The sequence below is a fragment of the Lycorma delicatula genome, chromosome 3, assembly GCF_047948215.1.
Source record: "Lycorma delicatula isolate Av1 chromosome 3, ASM4794821v1, whole genome shotgun sequence".
NCBI classification, from domain to species: domain Eukaryota; kingdom Metazoa; phylum Arthropoda; class Insecta; order Hemiptera; family Fulgoridae; genus Lycorma; species Lycorma delicatula.
In genome coordinates this window covers 166,253,599-166,259,746 of record NC_134457.1, presented here as the reverse complement: position 1 = coordinate 166,259,746, position 6,148 = coordinate 166,253,599, and the positions used below count along the sequence as shown (strand labels likewise).

The following is a 6,148-nucleotide window of genomic DNA, read 5'->3' as shown; positions in this document are numbered from 1 at the left end:
TTTAAAGCGTACACAAACAACTTAACATTTTTATATATAAAGATTTGTGGGCTGCGAAAAAAGCCCTTAAGTCGTGTGAAAAAACACATCATTTTAAATGCTTATAAAAGCAGAGTAATGCTTACAAATTACAGAATAATCAAACGGCGAAAACAATGATATCAAAATGTGGCTTAGTTCAAAAGGAATAATTTTTGAAGAGGTTTAAGGTAATGTTCAATCATTGCAAAGGGTTTCGCGTATTAAAAGTAATTATAGTCCGTATAAAATTGGTTTGACACACAACGCCATATTGGTAAGTCGTGTTTTTATTCGGCTCCTAACGAATATATTTGCCGGCCTCCGTGGCGCGAGTGGTAACGTCTCGGACTTTAATCCGATGGTTCCGAGTTGGAATCCCGGTCAGGCATGGCATTTTCATACGCTATAAATCATTCATATCATCATCTGAAACAATGCATAACGGTGGTTTCGGAGGTTAGAAAAAACAAAAAACAACGAATACTTAGTTGTATGGTTTCAGTGTTACTATTTGTGAATTTTGTTCTTTGCTATGTAAAAGCAAAGAACGCTAAATGACCAAAAAACGATTGTTTGGTCATATATATGTAAAAAAATAACCTAACAAAGGATCTGGGCTATAAGAAAGTTGGGTGTTTTAATTTATTTACTGTAAGTCATCCTTCTTGGTGGCTTTTCTTTTTGATTTGGTGTTTTTTTTTTAATAAAATACAGATGTTTTAGCTGTTAAATATAATTCAAAGAAATTTGTTATTTAATCAATTGTGATTTTGTTTACATTGGCAACGGCCATACGGGCTCTTTGTGATTGGTCGTTGTGTTTGACAGCGGCCATCTTGCATTGATCGGATTGGTTTTCCTTTGTTTACATTTCCATCTGATTTATTAGCCTCTTATTTATTAAAAATCTGTACAAATTAAAAATAGATAGATAGATAGATTTATTAAAAATAGATGAAAACAATCTTTGATACGGGTTATATATCGTGCTAAAATTTGAGCTGAATCGGTGGAGAACATTTTGAGTTTTTGAAGCCGTACACAAACGAACTTAACATCTATATATATATATATATATATATGTGTGTGTGTGTGTGTGTGTGTATTACATCTACCAAGATAATGAAGAGATCTTTAGTAATATCAATAAATATAAAAGGAAATATATTGATTGAAATTTAATTATTTGAATTTACTATATATAATTAGAAATAAAAAATATCGCAAAAGATTGCTTTTATATACCGTAGTTATAAACCGATCCAGTCGTGATATAATGCAGTTATTTAAAGTCCAACGATCAAATTGCTCGTATAACATTTGGATTCTAATATATTTAACATATAAATATATAGCCTATTTTTCACACACACACATATATATATATATATATCACTAAGTCTAGATCATCTAAGTATGATCTTTACTAATATTATATAAATATCTATGCGTTTGTGTGTGTGTGTGTGTGTGTGTGTACAGGATTAAGGAATCTATAAATTTAATTATTAATAATCAAGAATAACACAACATATTGTTTTTTTATGAAAGAGATTTATTGATTCAATAAATCGATTTTTACAGAAAAAAGAAAAGAAGAAAGAGATAGTTAATTAATTATAATGCCCACGTGGTTTTTTAATTAATCAGATATTTTCATCAGACAGAATGTAATTATTTTTTATTTTGGATGGTCAGTGATACCCATAATACTCTGCTTACTCTTTTGTAAAAAAAAACAAAAAAAACCTGTTATATACGTATATAAATTTTAGCTAATTAATGTTGGTGGTATCTTTTATCTTAAATTGTAGAGATGTTTTACTGGTAGCCGGTCGCAATCTTTTAAAGGAGTCATCTGATTTTACATCTTAGTAGTAGTACGGATAACCAGAGTATGCTGAGTAAGGATAAGCTCCATAGTTATATCCTGAGTACGGGTAGGCTGAGTATGGGTATGCTGAGTATGGGTATGCTCCGTATGGGTAGTAAGAGGCTGCTGATCCCTTAAGGGTTTCCTTGGCTGGTTGAACACCGGCGGCGGAGCAGACAGCCAAGACGGCGAAGAAGAGGATGGCGAGAGCAGCCTGCAAAAGAAATAACAAAATAAATATTCAGGAAGTACGTTTTGTTAACTGTACTAAAGCCCAGATAGAGTTGGAGTGTATCAAAATAACCTCTCAATTGTTGCAACACATCCAACAATATTTTTCTGTAATACGATCATACCGAATTTTTATAATCTATAAAACAACATTAAAATATAAAAGATTAATCTTAATATTTATTAAAGCTACATATATATATATATTAAATATATTATTTACATAATCTAAGGAAACTTCATAATAATCAAAATATTTAATTACGAATAGCTCAATTACAGATAGAAATAACGTGAATGAGCTGATATATCCATTCTTAGTTTAACTGGACTTTAAGTAGCTTGTAATTCTATTAAATAGATATGCAACTGACAAAAATTCGCAATAAAATTTAACATATTTCTTCCTGTTAATTTATATTTGAAAAATAGAAAAACATTTTATTTTAATTAATGGAAATTTAATTAAAAGGTTATCAAGGTAAGTAACTTCAAAGAGAGAAGTAGGACAAAATTTATTGATATAATGTCCAGTCCCTTTCTTATTTTTATATTTTAATACCTTATTTTTTATACCTCAATAAACAACAATTATGATCATAGCTGATGGAGGAAAATATAATGGGCTCTTTCAGGATTCATCAACAAAAACAAACGGTTGTAGAAGATTTGACTTTCTAAGTAATTTCATATTTTTGATAAATAGTAGAGGGATTTTTAAAAACTTAAAGCAGCCTATGCTATGTTTACTACGAAAGTTAGATGTCCTTGGCGGAGTGGTAACGTTCCGGTCTTTCATCCGGAGATCTCTGGATCGAATCTTGGTCAGGCATGGCAATTTTTATATGCTAAAAATTAAATTTCCACATTCCTACGGAAAAGCCTCAGGCTTACGTATGGAAATAATTCATCAGGAAAGAAAAAAGTTAGGAGAAAAGTAGTTTCCATTGGTCTTCTTCCCTGAGCCGCTGTTGCACATTAGCATGAAACAAATACGATGTTTATACCTACAATAACAACTTCATTCTGGTATACAGTGAATATCATTACTCTCAGAGAAAATAATTCTAACTGTTGGCTCTTGTTAGTGTCCAAATAAAACATCGTGAAATATATAACATATTTTTGAAAGTGTTAATTTAATAAATATTACAATATCTAATTTGCAAATGTATCATTAAAATTTAAAAGGTTTTATGTACAACTAAATTTTCTTCTGCTTTATGTTTTCTAATATTTGCCTATTATAGAAATTACTAACAATTTTTACACAGAATTAACTATAAAATTAACTTTAGTTTACATAAAATAAATGTTTTTCCTCTGTTTTTTCCTTCTTTATATACTTTTGCAATTACATTTATCATTATTTTTTTTCTTTTGTTTAATTTATATTATAAAATATCAAATCATTATTATATAAGCACGCAGAATAATAAAATGTAAAATGTTATTTTATAATATTTAATTAATTGTGGTTAAACATGTTTTTATTTCACATTATACTCATATTACATGTATGATACACATCCATTGCTTATTTTATTATAAATATTTCTATATTTTTATTTTCTTGAAAATAATAATGACTATTTAGATACATTTTTATTTTAATTCTAATACTTAATCAGATTACCTTATTCTTAATTTATTGTTATAACCATATAATTAATCCTTAATTAAAAAAATATTTTGTCATAAATTTTAAATTGTTATAGAAATTCAGCCTATTTTTATTTTATTTTTTAATAATTAACATTTCAGATGTACTTTTACAAATTCTTAATGAGGAATTTTAAATAAAGAAACGACTGGTTTAAAAAAAATTCCATACCTCACCCCAACAATCGAACCTGAGATCAAGGATGGTTACCACCGTATCAAATCTTACGATGTAGTAGCATAAATCTTTGACTCGAACTTTGGACCTACAAAACTCCATTGAACCCCATTTCCATACCATATTTTATTAAATTAATTGTAAAAATAAATCGAATGTAATCGTCTTTATTATTATTTATTTTACTTTATTTATTTTTTATTAGTTGTAGAATAGGCAGTAACAAGAAACGTATTTCTATCAGACGAAACTGATAACATATCAGCTGAGCTTCCGTGAATTCAAAAAAAAAAATTTAGTTAAAAAATTTTGTATATATATTATACAACAAATGAAAATCAAATTTAGTGGATTAGCTTATTAAAAAAGATTAATTCTATTATTTTTATTTATTTATTTTTATTTTCTTGAATAAAATGAAAGGTCAGGAGATATTAAAAGGTTGTTATACATTGAAAGGTATTTACAGACTTCACAAATATCTTACTCGTTCGGAATTAAAAAAATACTATTACAAATAATTTGCTTTTCTTATAATTATCTTGTTCATTTCTAAAAAAAAATATGTTCTTCATAGATTTTACTTACTTTTTTAAATGTTTTTACTAATTTTTTAAGATTGAGATGTAATTAAGATTGGATTGGTTTTTTATTATTATCCTACTCTTAGGTAGTAATAAGCACTTACCCTTAAAATTATGTTTCTTATATTTTTACTGTTACAATTAATAGATTTTTCTTACATTTTTATAAATGAGGCATGATAAGATGAAAATAGTGTTAAAATTTATTCACAGAGGATAAGTTGTTAACAAATTTTTCATCTACAAATTTTATAAAATATGCATTTGAGACGATTTCAACTACGTTTTTGCTAGAGTATCGTACCACATGACGAGTTGTAATAATTTCAAAATTGGTTTTTAACAAATCAAAATAGAATTGTTTTAATTTTTATAAAAAATAAAAAGCTAGTGAATATAACAATGATTTTCAATGTTATATTTGGGAGAAAGGTAACTTTTCTTGAACAGCATTATTTTTATCAGTCTAAAACGTTTCTAATGAAATTCCTTAAAATTAGAATTCAATCGTTGTTTAGTTGGGTCAAAACGTTTATTATTATTCTTTTTATTATTATTATTATTATTATTATTATTATTATTATTATCTTGTAGTTTTCACACAACAATTTAATTTATTATTGAAATAAAAATTAAACAAATACACATAACATTGTGATCTCTTGAATCTTTGTGATCCCAATTATTGCAAGTATGTTTATTTATATAGACTCTTTATGTATATATAGCTTATTTATCAATGTACCCTTTACTGAGGGTGTTCGCTGAAAAACCGTCTTGGTGTGCCTTTTGCAATGAAATTTACTTGTGGTTCCTTACTCGGAACCGATTGTAAATACACGATTTGTGAGATAAAAAATAAGAAAAAGAATAAAGATAGATTTTTTACGTTGCCGAGAGATTTATTTCAAATATTTGGAATAAAAATAAAAATATAACATATATTCATTACTACGATATTATAATTTAGAATTTTAATATAATTATCATTTTTTAAATTTATTTATTTATAGAGAAAAAAATTTTATTTTCTATTGTAATCTATACATAATTTTTTTTAAACTTATTAAAAATATTTTATTTTTTGTTAATTTAAGGAAATAAAGAAAGTATTAGTTATGTTAAGTGATAATTATTTAATTTATTATATAGTTGTTTTACTTACTACGGCCTTCATGATGTGATTGTTTTTGAGAAGTTGTCGGTTCAACGGTGATACGACTTATGCCATCAATTTTTCCGTACCTCAATTTATAGTCGACCAAAAATCATTTATCGTCCTTGACTTCTTCAAAATGAAGAAGGTGGAAATTCTTTTCTGCTCTAATGCCGCGTATTCTTGCACGATCCACGCCCTTTAATCGACCAATAGGATTCAAGAGACGACACTTGATTTGATAGTCTGTATAGGCTTCAGGTTTATGTGTGTATATATGTATGTATGTATAACTTTAGCAGATACCTGTTGCACACATCCTGATAACCAGTCCTACTACCCTTATTAGTCATTTGACCTATAACATTATTTTTATTCATTTGATTACTTTAACAATTTGTATTAAAAAACATTATATAAATAGAAATAAAATTGAAACCAGA

General features: G+C 27.0%; 1 long non-coding RNA gene across 1 annotated transcript; it reads right to left on the bottom strand.

Moving 5' to 3' along the window:
* Positions 1-1,555: 1,555 nt before the first annotated feature.
* Positions 1,556-5,918, bottom strand: LOC142321015 (uncharacterized). The gene is made up of 2 exons (XR_012755548.1): positions 5,715-5,918; positions 1,556-2,108 (listed from the first exon to the last, which is right to left on the bottom strand). It is a non-coding gene; the product is annotated as an uncharacterized LOC142321015 (long non-coding RNA).
* Between the last annotated feature and the right edge of the window lie 230 nt (positions 5,919-6,148).